This window comes from Schistocerca americana, chromosome 8, assembly GCF_021461395.2.
Source record: "Schistocerca americana isolate TAMUIC-IGC-003095 chromosome 8, iqSchAmer2.1, whole genome shotgun sequence".
NCBI lineage: Eukaryota > Metazoa > Arthropoda > Insecta > Orthoptera > Acrididae > Schistocerca > Schistocerca americana.
The window spans coordinates 108130650-108142752 of NC_060126.1; positions in this window are offsets into that span (position 1 = coordinate 108130650).

A 12103-nucleotide genomic window follows, 5' to 3' on the forward strand; every position below is an offset into this window, starting at 1 on the left:
TGAAAATCTCACTGTTGTTGTCCCTATAGAAAGAAAGCAGAGACGTTTACCTTTCAGCTGAACGTGCTACTACCAAATTCACAGTTTGTTCGTGTAATGTCCAAGAACATCCCTACCTATTGAGTAGGAGAAGGGAACAATCTGAATGTGGTTGGCTATAGGCACCCTGAAGGTGCAGAGCCACATGTCAGATTGGATGGAGTCTTCAAGTGCCGGCGGATTGGAGGACCGAATATAGGAAGGGAGAATTCCTTAAAAACCCATCTTTTTGTTTTTAGACGGAGTCCTGTGTCAAATCTTTGCGGTGCCAATTCAGCGTCGCTCGTCAACAGCCTCGGGTAAGCTCCGACAAGTTTGCTTTCCTCACTTGGAGTGCTGCTCTCAAATCGAGTACTTAAAATGCTGCTAGTGTTCGCTACTTCTGTTAGCGCTCACTCCACGGATTTTGTTGTGCAACCAGTTACACCCTCGGCTTTTTCTAATATTCAGAATCAGCCTTCAGTGTAATAGTTAGGCTGACGGCAAACAAATAATGTTAATCAGACCCTCGAGTATCCTTGAGTCTCCAGCTGCGAACAGCTATCAGGTCACAAAAATTGCTTGCCTACCCAGGTGCCCTGGGGTAGTGTTTGGCAATGATCCATCCTACCAACCTACGCTCACTGGAAATTTATCTTTTTGCATTTGCTCTTAACCGCTAGGAAGTGACAGACTGGCCTGTAACCCCTGCCTTTCGAGGACATGACAGCCCGTTAAGTTGTAGAAAAGTCGGCTACGCTCCACGCAGTAGAAGTGATTCACAAAGCCACCGCCCAGTACCCTTGACATCTATCTGACGTAGAATCCTAGAACTTAGTCTAAGCCGAAACGTAATGACGTATACTGGACAGAACGATCTCCTTCATGCCACGCAGCACGAATTTCGAATTTCGTGTGAAACCCATTTCGCGCTTTGTCGCATGACATCCTCGAAGTCATGGCTCAAGTTAGTCAGGTAGTTACAGTATTCCTCGATGTCCAGAAAGCATCAACCCCTGATATCAGAAGTACGGCCATGTGAGATGTCAAGCGACTTTTGTGACTGAATTTACGACATTTTCCTAGCAAGGACGCAAGATGTTATCTTGGATGGAGAATCAGCAACAGACGTAGAAGTAGCTTCAGGTATTATTTGGCCGAAAACATTCTAAGCCCGTGGCTCTAAACAAAATATAGGTTGACTCTCACGAACAGCAACCAGCCACTTTTTGCAACGCTATTTATTTATGTAAACAGTGCCCTTACCGATTTCGAACCGAAAGGTTAGTCCTCAGACGGCTAATTCACGTGAAGGTACATTTTACACTAGCTTTCACTTTTTGCTTTCCCGTACGATGAAATTTCCTTGGGGTGGTGGTGCCCTACAACCAAAGCAAGATGTGAGACAATGCCTTTTTAACTGTATCAGTGCCTCACAACTCCCAGTCCCTGAGAGATCTCCGACCCTGTCGTCGTTTCCCTTGAAAACAAACCATCACGGCATTCGCAACGAGAGATTTAAGAAAATGACGAAAAATCTAAATTTGGATAGCTGACGGTTTGCGTCAATGACCATTCTGGAAAAACTTAAACCTTACGCAGAAAACATTATTCAAGATTACCAGGCTGGAGTTCGAACAAACCGTTTCACAAAATGATAATTTGTTTACTATACGACAGATCTTTGAGAAATAGTGGGAATTTAATAAAAACATCTGCTGTCTCTTCATTGACTTCCAGCGAGCCTACGACAGCATCCACAGAATTAGCCTCTACAACAAATTACGAGAATTTAGTATACCCAGTAAAATCATTAGGATGATACAACTGTGCATGGATGGCTCCCAGGCAGCAGTGAAGTTTAGAGGGTCCATATCTCCCATCTTTCCAATTAAAACAAGCTTACGACAGGGAGACGCTCTTTGATGTGTCCTCTTCAACCTTGCATTAGATAAAATGGTTCAGGAGAGTAATCTACATCTATACAATGGTCTCCGATTCGAAAACAGTGAAGTAAAACTCCTGGCTTATGCAGATGATATAGTGTTGCCGAGTGAAACTGAAGAACTGAAATATATGTACAGATCTCTCAGGCACAGTGCCAGCAAGATCGGGCTTTTGATTAACGAAGAGGAAACCGAATATTTGGAAACAGGTCGAGTCATAAACCCAAATCCTTACTTTGAAATTGACCAACATACTAAATTCAGAAAAGTTCTCCTTGGACCACGTTTCAACTGTAAAAATATCATAACAATGGATATGAATGAAAGAATAGCCTCAGGGTCAAGATGTCTGTACTCACTAAGCAACCCATTCGAAAGTAAAGCTTTGTCAATCACCACAAAGATGAAGATATACAACACTATTATCTGCCCCCATAGTACTGTACGCTTCAGAAAGCTGGACACTTACAAAGAATGAAAGAGAAAAACTGAATGTTTTCGAAAGAAAAGTAATGAGAAAAATCTGGGGACCTGTGTTGGAGAATGGCGTATCGAGAATTCGAAAGAACAATGAAATTTATCAGTTAATGAAGCAACTCACTGTCATCCAGAAATTAAAAAGTAGGAGACTGCAATGGCCTGGACATGAGACCAGAATGGAAAACAACAGGATCAACAAGAAAGCATTTGAAGGAACTCTCCAGGCAACAAGACCATTGGGCCGACCTCGTGCAAGGTGGAAAGATGACAGAGAAGGACATCGCAGCATTAGGAATTTCCGAGGGTGGAGAGAGGCTGCGAGACATAGAAGGCGGTGGAAGCAGATAGTTGATGCAGGGCGTGGTCTACAGGGCCTGTGATCGCTGAGAAGAGAAGAGAGAGAAGAGATGGTTTGAAACGCTGCACTCTCGAGAACGAGTCCACTGTCTTCCCACTGCGCCTCTTCGATCGGTAACCGGAAAGGCGACTGAGGAGCCAGCCCACGGTGTGAAGTGCAAGAGCGACTAGGAGAGGCAACACACTGTTTTGGGAACTTGGGGGAGGAGTGGCTTTCCCGCCAAATCTGAGGGTGCAGGCGGGCACACCCCCGCCACAGGCCTGGAAGGCAGCGTTCCGCGGATTCCTGCGGCCCTCGACAACGCCGCCCCCTCTTCTGACCCTGGCAGCTAGCACCCCCGCAGAGTTGCTGCTATTGTCCGCACCAGCAGGTAGGCCGTCTGTCCGCCTCCACAGGCTCTGCTGTACTTTCTTTTAGGGAGGCACTCTGGGGCCCGCGGAGTATACAGGCATAGAGGCGCTTCCTGCTCTCGCCGTAAGGCTCCGAATGGTACAGTTTGACGTCTGCTGATAGGATACAGTGACAAAGGGTGGGGAAATAAGATACACTACTGGCCATTAAAATTGCTACACAACGAAGATGACGTGCTACAGACGCGAAATTTAACCGACAGGAAGAAGATGCTGTGATATGCAAATGATTAGCTTTTCAAAGCATTCACACAAGGTTGGCGCTGGTGGTGACACCTACAACGTGCTGACATGAGGAAAGTTTCCAACCGATTTCTCATACATAGACAGCAGTTGACCGGCGTTGCCTGGTGAAACGTTGTTGTGATGCCTCGTGTAAAGAGGAGAAATGCGTACCATCACGTTTCCGACTTTGATAAAGGTCGAATTGTAGCCTATCACAATTGCGATTTATCGTATCGCGATATTGCTGCTCGCGTTGGTTGAGATCCAATGACTGTTAGCAGAAGATGGAATCGGTGGGTAATACGGAATGCCGTGCTGGATCCCAACGGCCTCGTATCACTAGCAGTCGAGATGACGGGCATCTTATCCACATGGGTGTAACGGATCGTGCAGCCACGTCTCGATCCCTGAGTCAACACATGGGGACGTTTGCAAGACAACAACAATCTGCACAAACAATCTGACGACGTTTGCAGCACCATGGACTATCAGCTCTGAGGCCATGGCTGCGGATACCCTTGACGCTGCATCACAGACAGGAGCGCCTGCGATGGTGTACTCAGCGACGAACCTGGGTGCACGAATGGCAAAACCTCATTTTTTCGGATAAATCCAGGTTCTGTTTACAGCATCCGTGTTTGGCGACATCACGGTGAACGCACATTGGAAGCGCGTATTTGTCATCGCCATACTGGCGCATCACCCAGCGTGATTCCATGGGGTGCGAAACTCTACATTTCAGCAGGATAATGCACGACCACATGTTGCAGGTCCTGTACGGCCCTTTCTGGATACAGAAAATGTTCGACTGCTGCCCTGGCCAGCAAATTCTCCAGATCTCTCACCAATTGAAAACGTCTGGTCAATGGTGGCCGAGAAACTGGCTGGTCACAATGCGCCAGTCACTACTCTTGATAAACTGTGGTATCGTGCTGAAGCTGCATGGGCAACTGTACATGTAGACGCTATCCAAGCTCGCTCTGACTCAATGCCAAGGCGTATCAAGGTCGTTATTATGGTCAGAGGTGGTTGTCCTGGGTACTGATTTCTCAGGATCTATGCACCCAAATTGCGTGAAAATGCATTCACATGTTAGTTCTAGTATAATATATTTGTCCAATGAATACCAGTTTATCATCTGCATTTCTTCTTAGTGTAGCAATTTTAATATCCAATAGTGTATCAAAGTAACCGACGTACACAGAAATACCAATTTATGAAACTGAACGACTCCGTAAATCCATTGCTGTCAGTGTTACTCCAGTGACAGCATTACTTTCGTCAAATAAAAAGCAAACCGCCTTCATCGACGATTAAAGTCTGCTATAGCTGTAAAAATTATTTATTTCTAAAAAGAAAAGCAAAATCTGGTTTCGGAACATGCATCCCGTCTTCAGGCGCATCTGCAAAATTATAAATCAATAATAATAACTGTCCACGCGCTTAAGATAATCAAAGCTAAACAGAACCAGCAGAAATTCTTAGAAAAAATCCCCCTATACTTATATTAAGATGTGAGTCAACACAAAATGCAGAACTAAGGTTAAGATATGCTAAAATACTGCATCTGGTACATGGCATGCACAGGATATCCCGTTCAATCTTAGGCCTGCCCGAAATCCTCTCACAGAAGAGGACCTACATAAAAAGACAAAGGTTCCCGATTAAAAAAGCGGAAACCAGCGTTGAACAGAATAAAATATACAAAGTATTAACGATGGAAAGGAGAGGTGTGACCTGGCAACAAGTGGAGGAAAAAAAGTGGTGGGAGGACCGAGTCAAATGGAGAGGACTCGTCAGCACCCAGACCCGGCAGTAGCTGGAGCAGGATCCGGATGTAGATAGATAAATAAACGGTTCGACATCCCAAATCCTCATCGCAAAATTTACAATGGTCCGGGTGTAAGGCGCGCCACACATTCGCATGAAGTGTCAAAAAAAAGGGTTATATAGACTGTGTCCATAAGGCATGTGCGAAAACAATGTAGTCCATGAGTAAAGTTTGCGGCTCACCAGTTGTCGCGAATGGGTCGCGGATGTGAGTAGAATTGCATAAGATTGCATAAGATGAACCTTTAGGAAAGCAACCTAACGCCAGCCAGGGCGCTGGGAAGCAGGAGAGGTTGCGTTTCTGTGGCAAGGGACGCTGGAGCTACATGTCCAGCTACGACAGAATGTTCTGGAAGGACGACAGGACGCGGGAGACGCGCGTGATCGCGGGGGATTGCATCAGACGAGCCTGTGGCGCTTAGCTGCACAGGGTTCACGCAGAATTGCCCAACTTACATTCAATGTGTTGGTGCCTCTTAGGGTTCGACAGTGGTCTTATCCTACCTCGTGTATCAACTAAGTTATTTCATCCCACCGAGTTCCCTTATCTGCAAAGAATTTCCAGCTTGTTTTCCAGCACCACGACTTTGCGTTGGACGAGCCACCTCATTACTGGATTTAGCGTCTAGCTCCCATCCTGATCTTCTCGCAAGAAACTACAGACGCGACACAACGGTCAACACTCTCACCAGACCTGGGCGAAGCAGAACCCGAAGTTGATATGCCGGCAGGAGCGGCCGTGTACTGGTAACATAAGAATTTCTATTTAGCTTTGATTACCTCCACCAGGTGGACAGGTACTGTTATTGGTTTATAATTTTTCAGGTGCACCTGAAGATGAGATATATGTTCTGAAACCTGGTTGTGCTTTCCTTTTTAGAATCAAAGAATATTAACAACTATAGCGGATTTCATCATTGATGAAAAATAACAGTTGTTGATGTCCTGTCAAGAGAAATGCAGGATGCATTTCGAGTTATGGGGCTCATCTTCAGGTGCTGGGGCAGTCTGCATCGTTTTTCTAATTTTTGTTAATACAGCTTTTGTTACGAGTATACAGCTGTATTACAGAGTGACACATCCGAAAACTGTATTCAGTTCCGTGGCAGATTTGAAAGAAATCTGATACTCTCTGTCAACGTCGTAACTCTTTCCTAAAACGCTACAACATGACCATTTTTCTCTCCATCAAACAATACGAAAATACCTCCATCTTCCCACATTTACGCTTCGTTTTTCATCCTCTTTTTCCCTCTCCCACATCTGTGTAATCTGCCTTTGTTAGTCTACTCTTCATGAACTAATAAACTAGTACAGCTACTACGGGATTTCATAATGTATGTTACACATACGTTATGTAAGAGATGGCCTGATGGCCCCAATCTTGGAAGAATTAGTAAACAGATAAATAAGTATCGCCAATTAGCAACGCTCTCACTCAGTTAGCTATGATTTAATAGGAAAGAGCTGCACGGCTTGGTATGGACTGAAATGCGCGGGAAAAACGTAGTGAAAACGTACCTGATCTTTTACGTGCCGTGAAGTACAGTATGTGACATTCCGCTACACTTTGACACAATTGTTAGTATTCACTTCATGAGACAATTTTTGAGGATCTTACCTGACACAGGCAGGCATGAAAGGGAAGCAGCGATTAAGAAGCGCGTGAGACTGGGTTGTAGCCTATCCCCGATGTTGTTCAACCTGTATAAAAACTTTGAGGTTTGCCAACGACATTGTAATTCTGTCAGAGACAGCAAAGGACCTGGAAGAGCAGTTGAACGGAATGGACAGTGTCTCGAAAGGAGGATATAAGATGAACATCAACAAAAGCAACTGAATCTAGTCGAATTAAATTAGGTGATGCTGAGGGAAATGAGGACACACAAAGTAGTAGTTGAGTTTTGCTATTTTGGGAGAAAAATAACTGATGATGGTCGAAGTAAAGAGGATATAAAACGTAGTCAGGAAGTCCTTTCTGAAAGTATTTGCATGGATTGTAGCTATGTATGGAAGTGAAACATGGACGATAAATAGTTTAGACAGGAAGAGAATAGAAACTTTCGAAACTTGATGCTACCTAAGAATGCTGAAGACTAGGTGGGTAGATCACGTAACTAATGAGGAGCTGCTGAACAGAATTGGCGAGAAGAGGAATTTGTGGCACAACCTGACTAGAGGAAGGGATCGGCTGGTAGGGCACGTTCTGATGCATCAGGGGATCACCAATTTAGTATTGGAAGAAAGCGTGGAGGGTAAAAATCGTAGAGGGAGACCAACAAATGAATACATTAAGCAGAATCAGAAGGATGTAGGTTGCAGTAGGTACTGGGAGATGAAGAAGCTTGCACAGGATAGAGTAGCATGGAGAGCTCCATCAAACAAGTCTCTGGACTGAAGACCACAACAACAACAACTGGACCGTTGTACACTGTTTTGAATTTCAATCAAGTCGCGACAAGTGGAAATGTGTCATTGTTTCTGTTCTGGTTTCAAAGTGCGCGGGACAAATTTCGCACATACTTTTCCCTTTTTGTAAACATTCTGGAAAATGCATTGAACCTTTATTTAGAGATGAAGCTCCATTGCGATTTGAGATACAACAACGTTGACATATTTCGGTCGAAAGCCCACCCTATAACACTGTATGCTTCCAACTGACTGGTCGAATGTGCACCCTTTATTTACAGTTGTTAGTTCACGTTGCCACCGCAGTTAGTGCGCTGACGGCGCTTATACACCAGGAATAAAATCAGTCTCTGAACTTTTTGGACGAACGGTGTACAATCGACTGAGCCGTGAAGAATCTCATGAAGCTCCCGACGTTATGAACTAGAGCCGGCCGCGGTGGCCGTGCGGTTCTAAGCGCTGCAGTCCGGAACCGCGGGACTGCTACGGTCGCGGGTTCGAATCCTGCCTCCGGCATGGATGTGTGTGATGTCCTTAGGTTAGTTAGGTTTAAGTAGTTCTAAGTTCTAGGGGACTGATGACCTCAGATGTTAGGTCTCATAGTGCTCAGAGCCATTTTTTTTTTTTTTTGTTATGAACTAGATAACAGAAGACATTGCGGAACCGTGTCCAGCGATTTCTGGAAGTCATCGGATACGGCACGAACGCGTGCGCATTTTATTGCCTTCTGCGTGTAGTGAACGAACACAGGGGAGGCGGGTTTCACACGACTGCTGTTTGCGGAATCGTCTGTAACTGGAGCGTAGTGCCTCCCTGATCGAAGTACGTACCAGTACAGGAAACTGTGGAATGGGACGCGACTATCACGACGGTTAATAGAGGCAAGCAGGGGGCTTACCTTTAGGAAAGTCGCTGCGTTTCAGCCAGTCTCGTTACAAGGAGACGACCGAAACTCAAGCAGGTGAAGTTGGCGGCCGGGCAAAACACGCGCCTTGCATCAGATAAGGCGGTCAGACAGGTGGGAAGAGCGAGAGTCGACAGAAGTCGCATTTCTCGGCCGATGAAGCCGCAGCTCAGAAGGGAGCGGAGAGCTGCGATGCGATCTGGGCCGTCTTCTATCGCGGCTGCCATCTGCGCAGACCCCGCTCGGGACGTGGGCTGCTTTATACAGAGAGGCGTGCAGGCGAGTGCAAGGGGGAAGTCTCTGCTGGTTCTACACTGGCCGCAAACTTATATGGACTGCCGCTTTAAAAAACACAGGGTAATTATAAAGGCAACAAAACAGTTCAAAAAACGGTACAAAAACCAATTAACAAATGGTACAGTATCTTGTGAGAAAAACTCTTTAACACGTCCATGACGATGAGGCTGCAGTGGCTCGAAAACGTCTTTAGGGTTGAACATACCGTATAAAAAAAATTAAAAAAGTGACTGATTGCATATTTATTACCACGTAAATGGCAAAAATCTCAAAGTTTCTTTACAATGTTTATAAATGAATCGTATTTTTTTAAAGGGTATCAGTCAGCAATTTTGTTACGAAGTGTTTGCTGTTCCTTCAGATAATACACTCCTGGAAATTGAAATAAGAACACCGTGAATTCATTGTCCCAGGAAGGGGAAACTTTATTGACACATTCCTGGGGTCAGATACATCACATGATCACACTGACAGAACCACAGGCACATAGACACAGGCAACAGAGCATGCACAATGTCGGCACTAGTACAGTGTATATCCACCTTTCGCAGCAATGCAGGCTGCTATTCTCCCATGGAGACGATCGTAGAGATGCTGGATGTAGTCCTGTGGAACGGCTTGCCATGCCATTTCCACCTGGCGCCTCAGTTGGACCAGCGTTCGTGCTGGACGTGCAGACCGCGTGAGGCGACGCTTCATCCAGTCCCAAACATGCTCAATGGGGGACAGATCCGGAGATCTTGCTGGCCAGGGTAGTTGACTTACACCTTCTAGAGCACGTTGGGTGGCACGGGATGCATGCGGACGTGCATTGTCCTGTTGGAACAGCAAGTTCCCTTGCCGGTCTAGGAATGGTAGAACGATGGGTTCGATGACGGTTTGGATGTACCGTGCACTATTCAGTGTCCCCTCGACGATCACCAGTGGTGTACGGCCAGTGTAGGAGATCGCTCCCCATACCATGATGCCGGGTGTTGGCCCTGTGTGCCTCGGTCGTATGCAGTCCTGATTGTGGCGCTCACCTGCACGGCGCCAAACACGCATACGACCATCATTGGCACCAAGGCAGAAGCGACTCTCATCGCTGAAGACGACACGTCTCCATTCGTCCCTCCATTCACGCCTGTCGCGACACCACTGGAGGCGGGCTGCACGATGTTGGGGCGTGAGCGGAAGACGGCCTAACGGTGTGCGGGACCGTAGCCCAGCTTCAAGGAGACGGTTGCGAATGGTCCTCACCGATACCCCAGGAGCAACAGTGTCCCTAATTTGCTGGGAAGTGGCGGTGCGGTCCCCTACGGCACTGCGTAGGATCCTACGGTCTTGGCGTGCATCCGTGCGTCGCTGCGGTCCGGTCCCAGGTAGACGGGCACGTGCACCTTCCGCCGACCACTGGCGGCAACATCGATGTACTGTGGAGACCTCACGCCCCACGTGTTGAGCAATTCGGCGGTACGTCCACCCGGCCTCCCGCATGCCCACTATACGCCCTCGCTCAAAGTCCGTCAACTGCACATACGGTTCACGTCCACGCTGTCGCGGCATGCTACCAGTGTTAAAGACTGCGATGGAGCTCCGTATGCCACGGCAAACTGGCTGACACTGACGGCGGCGGTGCACAAATGCTGCGCAGCTAGCGCCATTCGACGGCCAACACCGCGGTTCCTGGTGTGTCCGCTGTGCCGTGCGTGTGATCATTGCTTGTACAGCCCTCTCTCAGTGTCCGGAGCAAGTATGGTGGGTCTGACACACCGGTGTCAATGTGTTCTTTTTTCCATTTCCAGGAGTGTATAATATTAAAAAAAAAAAAAAAAAAAGACGGACCACCAACCACCACGAAGGAATTATACGAGTTGGTTGGAAATCGGTAGATGTGATGTACATGTACAGACCAACAAATGATTACAATTTCTGGAAAAAACTGACCAAGTGCGAATACGATGCACACATTGAGGGCTCCGTAAAAATTTAATTAAGCACGTAGACAGTTCATCCATTTCGAGAATCGCGGATACTGACGATTTTTACCTGTTATCGAAATTGATACTTCCAAGATATCGGGATTCCAAGACTTCCGAGATTTCAGTTTTGAAGTCGGATAATAAATGACAAAAGAAATATTTTTTTTCGCGTGACATAATTGCAAATTGACAAGTACGGAGTTAACTACCCTACAGGTTTTAATGAGTGAGTTTTCGAGCAATAGAAAATGTGACATAATTGGCCGTATCTTTTGGCTGCATTTTCTTAGAAGCATAAAATTTTTACACCGCCAGGGGACCACTGATCCTACTGCGTGACGTAATTTGAACCTGATGTGCCAGTCTGTTAAATAGGGTCTTAACAGAGAAGCGTCTTTATGAATGTTATGTTATGTTATGTTAAATGACTGAGAGGCCCCGTCCCCGCCGCAGCCGCAGTGGTCCACAATCCCACGACGACTACCGCAGTCCACTTCACTCCTCCGCCGCCCCCACACCGAACCAAGCGTTATTGTGCGGTTCGGCCCTCGGTGGACCCCCCAGGGAACGTCTCATACCAGACGAGTGTAACCCCTATGTTTGCGTGGTAGAGTAATGGTGGTGTACGCGTACGTGGAGAACTTGTCTGCGCAGCAATCGCCGACATAGTGTAGCTGAGGCGGAATAAGGGGAAACAGCCCGCATTTGCCGAGGCAGATGGAAAACCGCCTAAAAACTATCCACAGACTGGCCTGCTCACCGGACTTCGAGACAAATCCGCCGGGGCGGATCGTGCCAGGGACCAGGCGCTCCTTCCCGCACGGGAAGCCGTGCATTAGACCGCACGGCCAGCCGGGCGGGCTAGCGTCTGTATGTAAGTCGCTTTATTGACTTTCAGGGCTATATCCACTTTTACATTTCTGAACGGCATGCCTTAGGTGTCGGTGCTCTTATAAACTCAAACAGAGGAGGATCAGCTGGCTGCCATATTTGGCAGCCATGCAGCCACGGTGATATTTCAATACTGAATTATCATGTCTGAATAGTATTTCGTACCTAAATCATTTTCCACATTATCCAGATACATATTAAGATTTTAATTTGATACAGAAAAGCAGTCATCATACATTTGCGTTGTCGCCCTATATTTTCCTTGTTCCACCATCTGGTTGTCAGCGTGGAAGCGCGTTTGTTGTCTGCTGTAGTGTCTATATGTCTTTCTTTGGTTCAAATGGCTCTGAGCACTATGGGACTTAACTAATGAG